Source organism: Tauraco erythrolophus, chromosome Z (genome assembly GCF_009769465.1).
Source record: "Tauraco erythrolophus isolate bTauEry1 chromosome Z, bTauEry1.pri, whole genome shotgun sequence".
NCBI lineage: Eukaryota > Metazoa > Chordata > Aves > Musophagiformes > Musophagidae > Tauraco > Tauraco erythrolophus.
The window spans coordinates 37,577,238-37,597,910 of NC_141496.1; the positions used below are offsets into that span (position 1 = coordinate 37,577,238).

A 20,673-nucleotide genomic window follows, 5' to 3' on the forward strand; every position below is an offset into this window, starting at 1 on the left:
TAGGTCCAGATCTGATCCTAATGTTAGTCTGTGTTGTCATTCACAAAGTAATAAATACTATTTTTACACTTCTAGGACAATTTTAGTAACATCTAATCTTTGAAAGAAAACTTTTGTCTACAAAGAAGTTACCTCCTATATCTGGTTTTAAAACACAGTTAAAAAAGAAACGAACAATACAGTAAAAAAATTCTTAGATAAAAATAATCTTTGGACAACTGTTTATGAGATATTTAAAGGACAACATCAATTCGCAAGCTACAGTTTCAGAAACTGCCTTTTGTAGCAATGAAACACTTCAGATTACTAGAATTGGATCAATTTAGCAAAACAAACAACCCCCCTTCTCATTGTTGACTCAGTGCCGTGCGCTTGGCAGCCTTCTCCCCTCTACAATCCGTCTCTTCCCTGCAAAGGCTCTTGAAAATATCGGCAAGGGGGCAGGAAAAAAAAAAATCTCACTTTTTTAAAAAAGCGGGCGTTGAAAAAAAAAAAAAAAAAACCAACTTTTCAAAAGCCTGGCAAGTAACAGATAACGCCTGAGATTAGCCTACCTCCAGGCTGTCCATCGAGACAGAAACGCACTTCCCGCCATTGCAGGCGTTGCCACACGCCCTCCCGCCGCGGCGCGCTGCCCGAGCCTCACCTCCCCGCCGCTCGGCGCTCCCTGCCTGCCCCTGCCCCCCGCTCCCGAGCCCCGCGCCCCCCGCTCCCCCCCTGCCGCCCCCCGCGCCCCGTGCCCAGCGCGGGGCTGGCGGGCAGCCGCGCACCGCACCCGGCCCCGCGGCCGCCGCCACCGGCGCCCCGAGGCCTGCCGGCACTGCAGCGCTGGGCGGACTGTGCTCCTGCCTCCCAAACGCTCATTTATCCCAAAAATGGGAGAGGTGGGCAACGCGCTGCGAAGGCTGTGAACCACTTCGGAGGGGCGCGATGGGGACAGTACTGCGGGGACATCGGGCCGCCGCTCGCTTCCAGCCTTTCCCAGAGCCGGCCTTACACCGGGACTTCCCACCCTTTTGCTACTCCCGTCCTGTTTTAAATAGCCACCGCCTCACGGGGCTCTCGCTGCTCCTCTCCAACCGCAGCGGGAACGCTACCGCTTCCTTCCCTCCCCGGGACCACCCGCTCTCGCGTTAGCCGGCGCCCGCCTCAGCGCCTTCCCGCGGAAACAGCGAGGAGGAGGAGGAGGGAGAGAGAGGCAGGAGAGGCAGAGGCGGCGGGTGCAGCAGCAGCAGCAGCAGGAGGACCCAGGCACTGCCGGAGCGCCCCCGGGGGCTGCGCACCGGCCGGCACAGCCCCGCCGGCCGCCCCCGCACACACGTGGCAGCTTACCTCGCTGCCCGCCGGGGCCGGGGCTGCCGAGCCGGGCCCGGGGCCGGCCCGGGCTCCGCGCCGAACGCCGCCGCCGCCACCACCGGGGGTCTCCGGCGGTGCCCGCGCGGGGGCGGGGCGCGCTGCCTGAGGAGATGGCGGCCCGTCAGGTACCCGCTCCGGCCGTGCCCCCCGCACCGAGCGGGAGACCCCAGCCCCTAAATATAAAGTAAAACAAACTCGTAGAAGCCCTGCCTTGCGGAGGGGTCAGCAGTGCGAGGGGCCGGGGCACAGACCCGAGCAGTCGCCCCTCCGGACCGAGTCGTTCGTCAGGGCCTGGGGGTGGACACCCCCTCCACGGCCACAGGTGCACAGGAAAGCAGGGATTTGGGTTGGAAAAGGTGCTCCCGATGTTACCCTGCGTTGCCATCCCTGCAGGCCCAAGGACACGCGTCCCTGAGCGGTGGCACAGCATGCATCTGTCCTTAAATAATATGTCGAGCTTTTAACATTTTAGCATTTGGCCCAGACTTTTAAATTGGCATTTATTCAACAAAGAGACAGTCGTGTTTTCCAAAATGCACGTAAAAGCATAAACAATTTTCTAAGTACCTATTGGACGATGAGTACAGCCCAAGATCAATTGTTTCGTAATTTTATTGATAGCGCAGCATCCCTAAGGTGGGATTCAGATGGAGTTTATTACGGCTTCCGAAAATGTCAAGTTACTTACAAGTGACATTCCTTTTAGGCCTAAGTGCACATCAGTAAAGACTCGTATTCTTTTTATAGAAATTGTTTCATAAATCTCTTTGAATATGTTTAAGTACTATAGGTTTGCATTTTAATAATACGCTACTTTTGTGCTTTTAAACATCTAAGGTGCCGAACAAGAATTGTAAACTGTGAAGTAACTACTATGGGAAAGATTAAGTAACGCATTGGAGGCGGATGATTTTGACAATAAAGAGGGTGTATGTGGTGAGTGTTTAATATTTATTGCATTTAATATTACAAAGTACTATTTATTGTTTTCAGGTTTAATGTTAAAAGCAAAGCCTGGAGAGCAAGCTCTGCTGTATTATGTACTTACAGGTACACCTGTGACAAAGGCTTTCTGTAATCATTGCTTGATGTGTATAACACCATTTTAGTAATGGCATGCCATTTTATTTAAAGTTCATATGTCAGCTGTGCCTACCTTGCAAATATTTTTTTTGCAATTAAAAGATTCTGCAAAGAATCGTGTACGTTTCAGCTCTCTGCAGTGGTTTACAAAGCATTTAAATTGTGCTCCCGGAATATATGTCCTATTATCTCTGAAATTATCTGAGTTTACATCTTTTGTTCATTATAAAAGCATATGGATTGAGGGAATATTCTGAATGAATGAAGAACAAATACAGTACTGTTGAATAATCTTGTGGGGTAGATTAATCTATAGCCTCGATTTCTCTCAGGGTGGGTTGCTGTGGCAACCGCCCCAGCTCACTTTAAAATAATTTTGTAAAGCTCACTTCAAGCGCTGCACCCAGCGTGGGCCAAGTTTAAAAGCAGCCAGACATGGGAAGAAGTGTTACACTGTGTTGCTCTTGCAAGATAGGGAGGTGGTGGAAGAGAGCGAGGCGTGGAGTGGAGTGGGGTTGAGCAGAACTTTAAACAGAAAATAGAAACCAAGCCACCCCAGGGTTAAGATGCAAAGGAGGTGGATCATTTCATAGTAACCTTACTGCTTTTCAGTTTAAACACCACTAAAAGATGTAAGCTGGCAATCTCGTTTCTCCTAAGGGAAAGATATGTTCTGCATCCGCAAAAGAACAAAAACGGACTTTGATAATCGTCTTCAAAGGAACGTTACCTTGAGATAATCGCACTTGTAAGGGAAAGAGATACTTGGATACACACTTCACTCTTTGATAAAACTTTGGAGATCTGGTTTTATAATTATTACATTTTGACTGACGTCTCGTTGTTTAAAACAGTGGGTGCCTCAGGTGGTGGATTAGGAAAGAACCAATTTTGTCGGCAGACCTACACGTGGCCTGTGACCAGCACAAAAGAGTAGTTTTGAGTCTTGTGCCAGAAGTTTGAAAAGGGTGCATTTGTGGAGCATCAGTACAAGCACAGACACCAGAACAAAGGTTTTTCACTGTTTGAAATTATTCCAGATTTTAAAATTAAATGCAGCAAAAGAGAAAAAAAATCCTAAACACTTCAAAAGATACTGCATAAATTCATGCTATACCTAACCCTGAGACAAGTGAGAAAGCTGATCCCTCCCCTGATATCTGTTTGTCCATCTAGCATCTGAACGCTGCTTTAAAAATCGAGGTGTCCTTTGCATGGATTTGATGAATTGTACTCGTGACAAAAACTTGGCATGGCTTTAAGGTACTCCAGTACGTGAAGGTCACAACTATTTAAAGACCAGGCCACAACTGCCCACACGGAGGTGTAGTAGATGTGCTAGGCTGCCGTATACTTTTATTTTCTGAAATGCTTGCCTACGCTAATAATCGCTTTCAAGATACGACGGTGCTCGTGTTCTGTCTTCACAGCTGAAAGGCTGCATTACCAACTAACTACCCAGAAGCACGAAAACTTACATATCCTGCACAAAATAAAGCAGATGACAGTCATTTTCAATTAGAGCACAAAAGTGTGAAGTCTTAACACAGTTTTCTATTTTTGCCGCTAGGAAAACATGAATATTACTGGATAGTTGGGTGCCATGCTGGGAGACCAAAATTGTCTGCACAAGAGGCATAGCAAGGGTACAACCCGTGTAACTGTTCCGTATTTCTTTCTTGCTGCGCTTCGTGCCAAACCTGAGGCTGAGGAAGTATTTCTTCCCCAACATTATTCGGGCTCCGCTGCTGACACAGCCGAGCATATGTGCCTCTCACCACCGCATACAATGTGCTCGGCTCGTGCCTGCCTGCCTGGTGGCTCCAGGCACATCGCTTTTACTGTTATTGTTGTCCTGGGTGCATTTACAGCGTGCAACTGCCTGTCCACTGAGAGTTGTCCACTCTGTATCTAACTCTCACCGAGACGGAGCAGAGCGTGATGCGACGTGCCGTCACTAAAGGGTATTCTCTAGGGATCTGAGTTGAGAGTGATTGCAGGGTTTTCTCGTCAGAGCTGCCTCGGCTTCGTTTTGCTCTGACCGTGCTTTGGGCATCCATGGGGTTTTTTTTAAGAAGTACAGTTGAATTGAAAAGGCATTTATTCACTGTCAAATATGGAACTTTGGAAGTAGGTCAGTGTCCCAATGAGATGTTTGCAGGGGGAAAGACTCCGAGACCAAGGACTTGTATTAAAATAAACCAAATATGTATTTATCACTGTTGTTTGAATTCAGTCGTTTGGGTTTATCACGCCTGCTGTTCCTATTTCCAGGAGCTTAATCTATCATAAAAATAATGGTCTGTGCCTTGATAAACTCCCCTGCTGCTCTCGAAGGATCGTAAAAGTTGGCTATCTGCATAGAAATTAAAACAAGTATCTACAAAGTCCAGTTTTACTCACAAATTACTGCACGTGCTTGACTGGGATTCAAGCTCCCATATAGTACGGTCCTTTCAGTCCGGTTTAAAAGCCAATGAACCTATTAAAAAAAAAAAAAAAAAAATCCTGTCCTTTGACACAGCGTGCTGGTAATGCTGGATTTCTGCGGGTAAGCCTGACAGGAGAGCGTCTCCGGCAGCCGGCCGGCCGCGACTGGGACCCGTGCGAGGAGGCGAGTGGGATTTTATCCGGCCAGCGTTCCTCTCGGGGGAAGGTGGCGGTGCTGCCCCAAACTTTGCCATCGGGATGGCTCCTGCGCTGCGCGCCGGGCGGGAAGCCACCCGCTGCGGGATGCGAAGCGTGATGAGTTTGGCAAGTTGGGCTGCTCAGCAGACGGAGGGCTCCGGAGAAGGAGCCCGGCGAAGGTGCCAGGAGCTGGGGCAGGAAACCTCCGGCGACGGGACGGGAGGAGAGGGCAGGGCAGGGCAGGGCAGGGCAGGGGGAGTGGTGCGACATGCCGAAGGGCCGCAGACCCGCTCCGCTCGGGAGGCGGCCCCGGGGGTCGGCGGCTCCCGCGCTGCGGTGACAAGGGCCGGGGGCCGCGGGTCTGCTGCCCCCGCTCCTCCGCGCCCTCCCCTCCCGAAGGGGAAGGGGCCGCCCGAACCACCCCGGGAGGCGTCGGAGCAGCGCGGTGTGTGCCCGCGGGGCGCGACACTGCGGGAGCGCTCCGAGCCCCGCCGCAGCCCCCCGCACGCCGGCCCGGTCCCCGCCGCCGCGGGGCGGAGGCGGGCGGCCCTGCTCCAGCGCAGCGGCCGCGGAGGCGGCGGGCGGCGTTTGCCGCTCGCCCCGGCCGCACCGGAGCTGGCCCGGGCTGCGCGTTCCGAGCAGCCCTTGCCGCGATCGTGCCGTCCTCACGCCGCTCTACCTCGCCGGGCGGGGCGGAGGGGGGTGGGGGGAGAGGGGGGTGTGGGCACGGCGGGGGCAATACGCACCGGCTCGCCGTGTTGTCTTCGCCCGGTATAATAAAGGATTGTCATCAGGTTTGCGTGTGGCATGTGCCGTTACCCCCACCGTAAAACTAAAATTAGCAAAATGTCAGGAATGGAAAGATTGATTCACCCAAGATGCAATTATCATTTAAAAAGTGCTTGATTGAGGTGCTGATGTTCGGTGATTTATTCTGCATACCATATACATAATTAAAGTAGTGGAGTGGAGTAATTTATCAATCTAGTTTAGACTAGAGGGGCAAGGAAGGGAGCTGCTGCCGCTGCTGCTGCTCTTATGTTTGTTTTATTAAAACGCTTTCGGGATCTGATCCCGCCCCCTTTTTTGCAAGAGTGAAACTGATTATTTCTCCAGCTCAGGAGGAGAGAGTCATTCGTTTGGGATTGTGGGAGAGAGAGAGAGAAATAGAGAGACGGAGAAGGAGAAGAAAAAGGAGGAAGAGGGAGCGAAGCAGAAAAGGACACCTCATAAGGCGTGTAGTTTGAATCCCTGCCTCGCCTCCCCCTTCCCCTCCGCGATGTTACAAAGGCTGTGAGCTGCTCGCCTTTTCCCATTCGCCTGCTGTCACTTCCTTCCTGGACGCTTTCAGGACGAGTCCGGTTACTTTTAATCCGACCAGCAGCTCAGCCACTTTCTCCTCCTCCACGCTGCACACACGCACACGCGCGCGCGCGCGCACACACACACGCACGCACACACACACACCCCAGACATCTTCTGGCTGCTTATTGGATTGACTTTGAAGGTTGTGTGTGTGATTCAAGGAGGCTGCATGTTGAACCAGGTGGTGAATATTTAAGGCTGGAAGAAGTAAAGGGATTTTTTCTTTTTCCTGTGAAAGGAAAATATCTCAAGGACTAGTCTGATCATCCAAACAGCTAAATGTTTATAATGTAAGTACATGTGAAATTCAGCATCGGAATGAAATACGGCGGGCATGGTACGAAAGCCCTGTGTACATTTCCTATTGCGTTTGGGGAATCTATCAGTCATTGTGTGTGGACTGGGGTTGAGGTTGCTTGCAGAGTTTGTAAGCGTATGATTGCGCTGGCAATTGCTTAGAAGTAACTTTTTAGACAAGTATCATAGTTAAATCACTGTCTAGTAAATTACTGCTGAGTTGTCTCTATCAGTGTCTTCAGTGTTTAAACTTCAGTGAAGTTAGTTTACATCATTTGTCTGCTTGATATTGTGAAGTGTTTGAAGCTTATTTGGTTTGAATAGTTCACCGAATGCTCTGACCTTGTAGTGCTTGCACTCTGATTTACCAGACTAAGGAAACAACCCAGTTTGAGTGAAATGCTCTTAAACTTCATTGTGTCATAGGCTCTTCAGTTCTGGAGTTTAGGTAATGCATGCTTGCAAGTGTTTAACTTTGTGCATTTTTTTATTTGAACACTTAACGTTTGAGATGGAAAGACCCCTTGCATTGATGTGGGAATTTAACTCGTAGACTGCAAACCTCTTTTGGAATAGTATGCTTTGGTCTTCACATAGTACTTTGAGTAATCCTTACATTTTTTAGTACAAGGGAGTATAGCTAATTAGCCTTGCAAAACTGACTGGTTTAGTTGCAGTACAGTTACTTGCAGGCTAAGATAAAGTTCAATGTAAATGAGACACTTATAAGACTATCGATGCATTATGTAACTGTAATACTTAGCGTTTCCCATAAAACTTACTGTGACCTTCTGCCAGCCCGAAAACCAAAACAAGTATAAAGACAAACTAGTAATTCCTTTCCCCCCTTCTGAAAAAAAAAAAAAAAAAGCAGCACAATGCAAAACAAAACTTAGTGAATCATTGTGGGAACCTAAGCATTGTCTTTTATAGAAGAGTTCCATTTTCTTTACTGCATGTAATAATTATTATTAGCAAATACCTGTATTCTGAAATTAAATACTGTAATAGACAACTTAAGACTAAAGATTTAAGAGAATTAAGCAGAGAAAGGCACTTTGCCAGTATTTTGCTGGTAATCAGGAAATAATTGTCTTGACACAAAATACATTTTCCTAGCACATATCTGACAAGCAGCTTGATGGCAAATGTCCTAGTTTCATATCTTTACTTTAAAAGAACTACAAGATGGATGATAAACCAATTACATTAGATGCAAATATGACTAGATTTCTTTTATTGGTACTTTCTTGGGTATTGTGGTTCAAGAGTAAAGATGTTTGTATGGAGTATAATAACTTCAATCCCTAGAGGCTTGGCAGGGCATGGAAATAAAACCACCTGTGAACCGGTTCTAACCTCTGTATTACATACATGCTGATTTTCAGTTCAAAAGCTCAGGCAAATAGCCACTTTGGGGCTTTGTTATTTTGTAAACTGTTTTTGTTACATGATTTTAGAGACCTAACATCAAGCCAAAAAACCCCTAAGACTTTCTTACTGTATCAGTTTTATTAAAATACCTATTATATTATTCTTTCTCTATTAATGAATACGTAATTCCTATCGAGTCTAACACTGAAGTCTCTGCTCGCACCTCAGTCCCTTTGGAAATAATGGAAAAATTATTTGAAGAAGAACTTAAGAGAATGGCCCTTTATTTAGAGTGTCTATTTTCCTTGTAGTACACATCCTTTTATTTTAAAAACTGTTTAAATATATTTTTACTATTATGCCGTACATAGCTAGTATAAGAAGATAGTTCTCAGACCTGAACATGAAAACCTTCTTTATTGCAAACAGTACTTACACGACTAGTCCCACTGACAAAGCTGGGACTACTTGTGTGAAAATGAACAAGTCACAGGAATAATGATTTACAGGATCGGGGCCCCTGGGAGACCTAAATCTCTTGCCTGTCCCGTAGCTCTCTTAGGACAGAGATGTAAAGAATGTCACTTTCGATGTCCTATAAATGAATGCAGGAATCAGATATGTCTGTATCCTCTTAAGATTACTTGACCAAGAAAAAAGGAAACTTGGGCTTAAGAGCCTTACAGAAATTGGTACTAAATGATGAATAGTGTGTGAAGTTAAGTCTTTTAGAGTTATGCTCCTGAGCTGCTAGTTTTGGAGCATCATAAGAAAATTCATACAAATGCTTTTCGTTCAATATAGGATCAGAAATTTTTTCATATTTTTTTATAAACACTCTTAGTTCATGTACCTGCAGCATGTATATTCAGAAACACAATGATGCCTCTGTTAAAGGACTCTGCTTTTTAAAACATCTAAAATATTACAGACAAAGAGAAATGAAGCCTTCTAAAGCTTTTTCCAAAAGTTTATCTCTGAAAGATTTCGGTAGCTATCTATTTAGTAGATAAATATAACTACATAGAAACTTAGGAACTGAGCAGAAGTTGTGAATAGAATACTTTTGCCAACTTCATTTCTTTTACTTTTCTCTGTAACAGGGTAATTTGTTGTTCACCAGAATAGCTCAGTTCATCTTCAGAGATGGCTAAGGATAATTCTACATCTCATTGAGCAAGAGTCATTAACTGCTATTAGGTGCTTGAAAGAATAAGCATTTGGTTTTTGACATGTAGACTCCATTTTTACCTGTTGGACATCCTTACTCTAAATTACACGATAATTTATCCAAAAATCAAGGAAGGTGTAGTGGTATTCTTTTCAAAGCACTGATTATGAACATGAACATAAATAAGGTGCTATGTAATTTCAAGAAGTTTATAGTCTCTGCTTCAGCATTTTGAAGAATAACCAAAGCAGTTATATTTCTGATGTATTTTAAGATTTTTACATTTTTCTATATGATATCAGCAGAGAGATTTTGCTACGTCCTCATTTAGGCTCTGTGGCCACTTAGGTATAAAATTAAAAAAAAAAAAATTATATATGTAATTCCAAACAGCTAGAAAACTTCAAGCTTAAGAGTTGGGTTAGTATTCTATTTGAAAAGGATGAAAACACAGTTCTGCATCTTATGTCCGAAACAAAATGGGCTTAGAAGAACTCTGATCAGCAAACACAACTGATGGTGCAAGTGAAAAATTGAAAAGTTTTCTTTTTTAGTCTTCTATTTTTTAAAGGAATTATTTGGGTCCTCTCACCAGCTATAAGGTAATTTTTTCAGAACTGATGGTCAATGTTGCATGTGGACAGATGATTAAAAGCGGGTGTCTTCAGTCCTCCACTTTAATCTCACTGTCTCGTTGACTGCAGTGCAGTAGAGCTTGTCTATTCAGTAGGATCTGTCATCTTTAGGAAATCAGACCAGCTTATAGAGGCGATTCACAAAACCAACAGTGACAACAAAGTCTTATGTGCCTTACAAAAGAAGGATTAGGCAGTTCACATGTCATTTTGATTGGGCAGAGATAAAAGCTGATTGCTGCAGCATGGCAAGGCACACTTCAATTTCAATTGATTATTTTATAAGACAACTATAACTCTGTTGCTTAGTCATTGTTAAAAGCAATTTGAAGGAAGGAAAACGCAATTTTGACATTACTGGTTTTGTATGACTTTATAGTAAAAGGTAGAGCCAGTTGTAGCGTTGTTATACAAATTTATAAAATGCTGTTTAATTCACCGCTTTTGGGAAATATTTTTTTTAATGTAGTAGGTGATTGTCTTGGGATTTTTTACAATCTTTTTTTGCCTGGTTGATATCCTGTAATAGCAATCAAAAGTTCTTTAAAGTGCCTAGGACTATACTAAATTCACTGCACTTTCCCTGTTAAGAGCTTACATGCAGAGAAGAGTACCTAAAAGATGTCAGAGCTTTGCAGAGTTATCAAAAAGTATAATATTGAGGAACAAGTAAGTCATCTTAGTTTACCCCTATTCTGTAATTTTTTAAAATATAAATGACATAAAGCTATACTTTGTGTTGCATATGCAAACATCCTACTCTGGTTTGAAGATAGTTAGGAAATTAAATATTGTCCCTATATTATTAAATATGTCATTTATCAGTGAGACCAGAGAGTTTTGGCTATTTGCATAATTTAGTTATAACGTACAGCCTTTAACATTTGGAAGCATGAAACTTCCAAGCTGATAACTTCTATGCTAATTTCTTACCATTTTTCAAAAGAAGAACTCTTTTTTTTACCCAACTGATGCCTCCTAGTGTTTCACATAATAAAACACTAATGAGTCAACCATAAATGTAAACAGTTTTTTTCATTGTCTTCATCTTATGTGAAACATAAAATTAATATTTATGTATTTAATTTTGTGCATGTTATTATAATCAGAGAGGAAACTCCTGTAAATTCAGATGTTTTATCTTAATGGACACTGAAAGCACATTTTGATTTTCTTTCATTCTAGCTCTGCCTAGCTGTATTTTGAAAAGTTTATGTTATATGTAAAGTACATTTTCTTTTTCTCCTTTTGTTTCCTGTGTGCATTCCACTTAACTTCTCAACAATGTATTATGAGACTCAAATGGGAATTTTAAAAATTTTGATAGGATAATGTTTCAGAAAGTAAGCCCTTGGAAATAGACAATAAATGCAGTTTCAGAAGTACCTCATGGCCAAATAGGATGAAAAAGACTAGACTGAGACATGCTCATTCATTACGGTCTTTAAAGAATAGTTAAGTTATTGCATTTTTTAATTGTTCCTGGTTATTTTACTGCTGTATAAGCAAGAAAACTGTATTAGGACAGTCTTCACACGTGTAAAATGCGCATCTTATGCTTTTGACGATAGATGTGGATGGTTGGTACTTTTGAAAAAGAATACGTGTGTGGAAAATATCGAAACAGAGCTTGGAGTGTTAAAAATGAACCATGCTATCTTTTTCTGACAAGTTCAGTCTGGCCATATAACTCATGCATACCTGAAAAAACATTCAGTTGTAGTATATTTATATCATACAACAGCAGAATATTTTATTTTTCTGACGGGAGGGTGTAATTTTCAAAAAGTTACCTAGCATCAGTGTGACAAAATACAACTTACAGGCCCCAGCTGTATATTTGAATTGTCAGGTGTGGTCTCATAATGACAAAGAAGCAGACAAGGCTGAGTACACCTTTGCACATTTTAATGTCGCACAGTTTTATGTAAAGTATGAGATCAATTTAATGATGGCATTGGAAATATAGCCGGTTATTCTAAGACTTTCAAGAAAAGCAGTGGAATTCCTAGATGCTTGTTCTCCTAAGGAAGTTTTAAAAAGATATAAAATGATTTTGTGGTTAAAAACCCATAAGTTTACCAGTTAATATGAGTAATAAAGATTTGTGTCTCCTTCTTAATGCACATACGGAAAATTTAGGTGAACACTTACAGATAAAATAATTGTTTCCCACTGAATACAGACAGTTAAATATATACATGCAGATCTTGGTCATGGGAATTAGTGTTTGGTTTTAGAATATATAAAAAATACAGTTTTTAGGGTTGTGTTCTGCCATCAACCTGGTTAATATCACATTTTTCTCCCATTACTTTTAAAATGCAAAGAAACCTGTCTGAGATCTGCCATTTATTTAAGCCACTAAACATCAGAGAGTATCCTAGCCTTTAAACTTCCTTGCATCTTGAAAGTATTTCAGAGTATGCAAATGGGATTCGTTATTCAGCCATTGCTAACATGCAAAAGTGATAGAATTTTCTCGTATAGTTACATTGTTTCTTCCCTTGCAAAGAGAAAGTAAATTTGCGAGAGAAATAGAGGGAAGCGTAGAGAAAAAGAATCTTTAGGGCAGTTCAAGTGTAGGACTATTAGTCAGAAATACAGCTAAACAGAGCTCCACTAAGCATTATTTATGTTTTCTTTTTTCCTTTTTTTTCCTCCCCCCCCCCCCACCCTTCCCCCACTTTTAACAACTATATACATTGAGATTGCAGAAATACATCCCAGGAAATTCTAGAAATACATTATATCTGACTTAGTTAGAAACTGGTCTGGTAAATTATTTGAAAATTATTTATTTTAAAATTATATGGAATAAACTCTCAATGCAAGATGGGTTTAGTAGTTACACCCATGAAGCCTGTAGCTTGGGTTCCTTTTTTAATTCCCTGAACAGGTGACTTAGCAGTCACCTGCTTCAGCAGGGTAGATGTACTTATCTCTGCCTTCTGCCACCTTCCCTGACATGGGAGGGCTGCAAGAGTTCGAGTGGAGAGACCTTCAGAGCTCTCCTGACCCATACAGCAGGTCCTGGAAAGTCAGTATCTACTGCCTTCATTTATGTTAACCATAAGGCAGCCCACAGATGAGGGATGGAATGCAGCAACGGCACAGAGCTCCTCTGCCTCCTTTTCCCAGGTTATAGAGCACTGCTGATACAAACCTTAGAATCCAACCTAACAAGTCTTCTCTGACACTTATTTCTCCAACTGTATATTTGATTAAGGGAAGTTTATCATGAAAATTATTATTAACCAAATGCCAGTGCAGGAATTCACCTTAGGCATTACTGTCTCTTTTCTCTCATCATACAATCACAAGGTGTACAGTTAAGTAAACTGAATTAGAAATAACATTATTTATGTTTGCTTTTATAGTTACAGGACGCATGCCATTTGTAAAACCTATGCTCAGTTAAATTTCACTATTTACTTTTAAGTAGTCAATCAATAGCCATTAGCAAAGTATGTACAAAGGACAAGGAGGGAAGATTGTGAAATTGTTTATAAAACACATCTGCAAAAGTAAACATAATGCAGAACGTTGTCCACGTGAAACATTACTTTTTAGTAATATAAAGAAAAGTAAAATTGCATATGCTGTTCGATTTCTAATAAATTCTTCCCCCTACTGACAAATATATTGTGATATGACATGATGTTATAAATAATGGTGCATTATTTTAATCCAAATAATTTAGATATTGTCAGATCATTACAGAAATTTGAAATGGTCCAGAACGTGTCCACCCATGTAAGAAGCTAGACTACAGCCCTTTTAGGTTTAGAATTCCATATGGACTTCTCAGTGGAGGTTGTTTTACATTATTTCATTGGAGTTGCGTAGAAAAGCCGTCCCTAAAGACTGGGGAGGTGGGGGGGGGGGGGGTGTGTAGAGAAATGACAGGACACTGAGGTTCTGTGACCGTCCCATAGCGCTGACCCATGCGTTCCCTTCAGCCTGGCGTTTTAGCTTCAGACGTGTGCTGCCAGCAGCACCCCACTGGTTGCTGTAACCCTTGGGAATGCCTGGGCAGTTTGTAGAAAAAGTTAGTGCAGTTTGAGGATATTCTGTGAAACCAGCAGGAGACACTATGTTCTCTACGCTTACCCTCAGGCCTGCTTTATCTCTGTCCCTCCGTGTCCCCAAAGTTGCTTCTGCCTGAACTGAGTATGAGTAGTGGGAGAAATAGCAAAAAAGGAGGCAGGCTTTTCGGAAAGCTACGGACTCTTTGGTAAAATGGTATGCAGATGAAGGAGAGTGGACAATACATGATAGTCAAGCTTAAAACCTTCATCTTGCAGAGTTTTTTCAAACAAATTTCCTGTTGGAGTGTATAGAATTTGGCTTGCTACGATTAATCCTTAGTTGTTGCAGACATAGGGCAATGGTCTAAAATAATAACACAATAATAACGGTGATTGTTTGAATGTGTTCTGTACCTATAAGGAACTGGTCTTTTAAGTAGTGTTTGATGAGAACCTGTTTTGCTCACAGAATCCTGCAGAAATGGTCAGTTTTTCCTTTATCTTCCTTATATGTGTAAAATGCAGACAAGGAATTGATATAGGAGCAGAATGAGGAAAAATTCAGCTTATTACCCCACTGCAATATATGAAATAAGTGTGAAACTGCACACTTACCAAACTTCTACATGACACATTTTTTATGTCAGAATACTGAGCCAGGGAATGCATCCTTGCAGTGGCATACAAAATGTGCAACTTTATCCAAAACACACATACATAAATTTTAGAGACCAGAAATATGACCATAAATGTTAGTAAGAGCCTGTGGACTGGTACGCTCATTTAAAGCTAAACAGGATGAAGCAGAATTTTGTTAATGTTCTTGGGATCGCACATTAAAAAAATATAACCCAGGCTTGTTGGGTTACTAGTGCTATTATTTATGTGACATTGTTAGTGATTGGAAATAATTTAAAATTACATTTTAAAATGTATATTAATTGGAAAATAACATTCCAGTTTTTTCTTAAAAGGAAACATGATGGAATGATTGGCAAGCTACCTAATTAAAGCAGAACTGCCTGTAATTACATGTACAGAAATGGAGAATGCCTACCTATATCCTTGGTAGGTAGAAATCTGCTTATCTTCACTAGAGTAACAATAGGATCTAGTGTTTCTGTTTTATTGTTGATGCTGCAATAAAAAAAAAATATGCATATGACAGAAACGGAAGAATATTCTTCTACACTTTGTTTAATATTCTTGGCATACAAGTTGAAAATTGGACTAATATTTTTGTGTTTTTTCCAAAACTTGATATTGACAAAGCAAAATAAGAATCTATCTTCAGTACAAGTTCCAGTACTTAAATCCCCATCCAGAACATTATGTTTATGCTTCTAGTAGGTATTGTCAGAAGCTCAGTATTACGTTCTGTGGTGATCAGCAGAATAGTCCTCTTGAAGGCACCCTTACTGAGTGCTGTCTTTTATGGAATTTGGTGTTCTTAAAAAAATGTATCAGGGAGAAGATACGATGGTGGTAGGCATAAGGCAAATCCTTATGACAGATACAAAGAAAGCAATAGAAGAAGTGGTATTTTTCATGGCATTTTAATGCTATTAGGATTTTTTTTCCCCTGCTTCTAATCCTGTAGATATATACTTAATTGAGAGCACTAGGATTTCTCAATGGAGGCAGAATGTGTTCTTTATTTAACTTTCTTTTTCTTTTGTCACTTAATAACAACATGAAGCAATATCAGATGCAGCGAAGAGGCATAACACACACACAAAAATATATTGTTGTCTGTTTCGAAGAGCAGAACTTGCATGTATCTGGACAAGTGGTGATTTTCTGGTGCTGCCTTCTATTACGAGTCGCTAAATGTTGTCTGTAAAGCAGTAGCACTATGTTCTACCACGTTTTTCTGTATAAGATTAAAGGCAAACCTGTCATGAGACCATCACTACTTTGACTACTCCAAACAGGACATGGGAGTAGCACTTCTACAGATTTCTGATAAAAAGTAATTTCAAGGATGGTCAGGAAGAAAGCATTTGTTCTCTCCTTTTGCTCTGCTGTTTTCCAGATGTGATCGGAAAGGGGAAGCTGTTCCACTAATGGATCAGAAGATTGCTCTGTGATTTAAACATCATCCTAAAAATACAGCTTCCATGTTTCATAGATATAAGTTCAAAATACAATGTAGATATATCAAAAATGCCTCTGTAAAATCACTAAGAATCTATAGATACATAGTTTTGTGAGATTCCCCTGCTGATACTTGCGAAAAAAATCATCTTTCATACGTTGGTCTAAATGCTAATCTTAAATTCAGAACAGTTAAATAAGTACCTGCTATCGTGTCTGTTCACAGAGCATGTTTTGAGTATATTGTGATATAAACTAGATATCTAAGATTAAAATGCAGGTTTTCTGTTGAAAAAGTGAACGTACAATACATTCAGTTCCAAAGTGTGCTCCAAATTTTAAACAAAGTTTCTTGAACGTAATAATCTCCAGCACCACATGCAACCCATCGGTGATGATTTCCAAGAAGACCGGGGAGCAGATTCAGTATGAATTCCAAAGCTTAAAGGGGGAATTTAAAAAATATATTGCATGTCTTTAACATACAATTAATCATCATCCTTATAAAGATACGCGTTCTTTATTTGAGGCAACAGATGCAAGGTAAAAAAGTCTGCAAATAAAGTGCTGTACAACAGTCTGATGCATACAATATAAGAAAGTAACTCAGAACCCTTACATGTACTTTTAAATGCAGCTGCAAACTTTGTGCAAGTCTGTTATGCAATGTCTCAGTTCTCCAAGGGCAAAACACTGCTGAAAATTGGTGACTTTACTGAGATGCTGTAAAAGCTAAAATCTATTCCGCATGCCAGGATATATCCGCATAGTTAGAAAGGACTTAGGGCAACACAAAAAAAGGGGAATTTGGGTTTTACTTTGCTGTGTCCTGTTGTCTACAGGAATCCACATTGCCAGATTAAGTCTATAAATTCTTTATAAGAACTAGTTTAACTTTTATAGCAGAAATTCAGGGTTTGAGAAACCTGATTTGAAATACTTCCTACCCTTAATTTAGAGCAGTTCACAGAAAAGACAATTCTCTCTTTCTGGAAAGGTCCTTAATCAGTTGGCTATAGAATATTCTGGGAGAAAGCTACTCTCAGTTTCCAAATGTGAGGCCATCCCATTTTTGTATAGATAATTAAATGTTCATCAAATGAAGGGCTGTAATTGAGTCATGTTTCACTGGAATGCCATAGTTCCTTAGCTACTGAGTTGTTCTCTTGTGCTCTTTTATCTCTCTTACTCAAAAAATACAAGCCTTTCTGTGTTTCTAGCCTGTTATGTAGCTTAAAACTAGTTTAAACAACCAGTTCCATACCATCTTTACCATTGCATCATCTGAAAAGTTTGATTTTACTTTATAAAACACAATGTATAAGAAGAAAGTGCCTTTTGTTTTATCTTTACATTTACAAGTGTATTCATCTAAGTATGTGAAACTAGATCTTTTATAAATACCTCAGTGTCCGTCTTTCATAATTTTTAGTGGCCTCATTCCTTCATTTGAGTTTGTTTCTTGATCTGAAACACACCATGCCTAGCTAAGCTCTGAAATCTAGGATAGGAGTTAGAAACATGAAGAGATGTTTGAATACGAGGACAACGAGCATGCTGTAAATGAGTAATGGATTGATTATAGGTTGGTTGAGACAGGAAGTACAGCTTCAGGGTGCGATAAATTGCTCAGGCTACCTAAGAGTGTTTAATGAACCTTTATAAGAACAAATAGTTCAAAAATAGCCATTATATGCATGTTCTCAGTCATCTTCAGCAGAGCTTGGGTGGTCCTTTAGGAAAGACCTTGTGGCCTCAAACGCATGCCTCTTCAGCCAGTTTCTTGTACAGTTAATGTGCCTGTTGAATATGTGGGTGTGAATCCAAACCTGACTTCCTGACCACATTATTATGCTTGAATTAATGAAGATGAATAACAACTCTGGTTAAAAAGTTGTGCCGATATTCAGTCTTGACTAGTATTTATCCAAGACCTTGAAACAGCTTATAAGTTGTGAAAATGTGCTGCTTTTTTCTTTTCTTTTGACTATAGTTGGGAAATTCCGATTTCACAAATACAAAGATAACTTATATTCACAGATATTAATGTGTTTATTTAACACTATTTAAGATGTAACTGAATATATGAAATTATGTCCTTTGCTCGTGTATTCCAGCATAACTCCACTGACTTGATGACCTACTAAAAACTGCTTTATACACAGAATTATCATTCATGCTGTTAATTAACATCCACCTCTTTTTCTCAGTTCCACTTTGACTCTTTCTCCAGACTCATTAGAAACAGAGGTACAATTTGAGTAGAACATTTCAAAATAAGATCTCCTTATCTTCTCTTCTGGACCACACTGGGAAGAATATGTAGAGATCTACCACTTCTTTGATCAAGAACATTATAAGCAGACTTAAGCAGTTTTCAGAGTCTCTCTTGGGGTCTAAAGTCTGTACGTGTGCGGCTGCCATGCAGCCTGAAACGAGATGGAACATGAAGGTGCATTATACACTGTTACAGAGTTTTTCTCGGACTAGGCGAGTATACATCAGCTTCTGTCTGCTGGATGTTAATTGTGCTATGTAATGATATATATGAGTTTTATAAATACCAAATCATTCCGTTTTACTAATGTCATTCTGAAGTACCATCAGAATATTAGATAGTCACTGCATATGGAATACATAACAGGGTAAGACCGCTGGCCTCATGAGGTTTCCAGATGCTCTAAATAGATGACTTGGGCTGCTCGGACAATTAGGTGCTGTCCTAGTCTTTACTCAGCTGACAGTCACATCTTATTCCTGATATATAAGGCAAAACAGTGTGTAAAACATCAATGCAAAATTCAGAAGAGTTTGTATGTCTATGTAACTGAAACACGGTTTTCTTTAAAAAAAAAAAAAAAGAAATGTACTTCCATGTCTATCTGCTCTATCTTCAAGTGATTAACTAAAAGGGAAACAGTGCAAGTTACTTTACACCTGAAATGAAAGATTTATTTTCGAGACTGAGCAGAATTCCTGAGCCTAAGCATGCAGTTCTGCTGCCATGATGAGTCCATATCTGGGAGTGCTTTTTAACTATTAGTGAAGATCAGATTCTCCTTTTATATCAGAATGCACAGCTACCACTATTCGTAGTAGCAGTTCTGTCCTGAAGGCTGTAACTCGCTGATCCTTTCTAGAGCCATCTTGGCCTCTGAATCCATATTTTCAACAGCAAAACTTGAGAGGATACAAGCAGCAATAGCAAAGCTGACTGACTTAGTCACCATTTGTGCTAATTTAACTTGCCAGGCTCACTAGTCCTGTATTGCTAGAGTAGTAGCAGGTTATTTGTTTAATGTCAGTTTTATGTACAACAGTAGTTTTGTCTGAAAGCAGGGCTAAGCACAGGAAGGACATTCTAGCATTTAGGATGGCAGCCTGGATTTGGGCAGTGTGCATTTAACTCTTTCTTCCAGAACCTATTTTAGATGACTGTGAGGATTTTGGTTTATTGGTGCATCAATTCCCTGTCTGTAGAATGAGGATGTTATTTCCCTGAGGCAAATTCTGTGGGGCTCAGACACTGTGGGAATGGTGGCCATATGAGTACCATGGGGAGTAAACAAGACAATGCAGCATATAAATATGCAGTTGCTTTTGAAAGTTACAGTCTAAAGCAAAGCATACAGTCTGCAACAGACTCTTAGATAACTTCGCTTTTGTTAGAGAGCCATTTTAATTAAAGTTTAGAACTTTCTGCTTCTTTCTGTCCATTTTTCTTCTACTTCTTTAGTTGTTGTGCCAAGGTATCCATGTGTGTTTCTTCCACTGTCATCTGGCTCATTCCCAGCAGATGCACACAATCTGTTTTGCTGTCACTGACAGGGCTCAGTTTATGGAAAGAATGTGACAGAACATGCTGCTGTAGTCACTTATACAGGGTTCTCTTTTCTAAAAAGTAACTGAGAATAAATTCATTCTTTTTATATTTTTAATATATCGTTCAGTCATCAGGTTTCGTCCATGCGACTCTGCATCAGATTAAACAGGGTGTTTGTTTAATCTCTTAGCTTTCTTTTTAATTCCTAGTTTGCAAAATATAGATTTGCCAATAATGTATATAGGAAATCATCACAATACGTTGACACACCTCATTTTCAAGAGGTGGCCGTTGTCCTGGCCATTCTGGAACTAATGCAATATTCCCGACTCAAATTTAGAAAATGTTACGGTATTTCTTTTAAATTTTGTATTCCGATTTATAAATATTGCTAATCATCTGAAAATACGGAGCCCTAAGCATCCTGCATGCAGATGAAGCATACAAAAAGATATTGCGTAAAGGGATATGCGTTCCTTCTAGTGCAAAGTGCTTGTCCGGTGAGGAGCTGAGTAAATACAAACAGCAAAATGATATTTGACTATTTTGGACTTCGTTGCCTTCAGAAAAAAAAAACCCTTAAAGCTAATTAGCGTTACCACTCGTCGTTGTGTTGTGGTGACAGCTACAGGTCCTAAAAGAGGTTAGGGCCTATAGCGCATGGTGCTGTGCAAGGGCACGTTAAGGGGCAGCCGCTGCGTCAAGGCCTCGACAGTACGAACACACAGGGCAAACAGAGGAGGTGGAAGGAAAAGAAACGCAGGTAGTTTTACCATTAAGCATGTCTTGCAGTTCTTCTCAGCGTTCAGTAGG

At 40.9% G+C, this 20,673-nt stretch overlaps 1 protein-coding gene across 2 annotated transcripts in view; it reads left to right on the top strand.

The window, feature by feature from the left end:
* The first annotated feature begins 6,482 nt into the window (after positions 1-6,482).
* MEF2C (myocyte enhancer factor 2C) overlaps positions 6,483-20,673 on the top strand; it is a 123,547-nt gene continuing 109,356 nt past the window's right edge. For both annotated transcript variants that reach the window (XM_086629812.1, XM_086629813.1), the window contains exon 1: positions 6,483-6,722. The gene's annotated coding sequence lies outside the window, so the exon portion shown is untranslated. The remainder of the gene's footprint in view (positions 6,723-20,673) is intronic.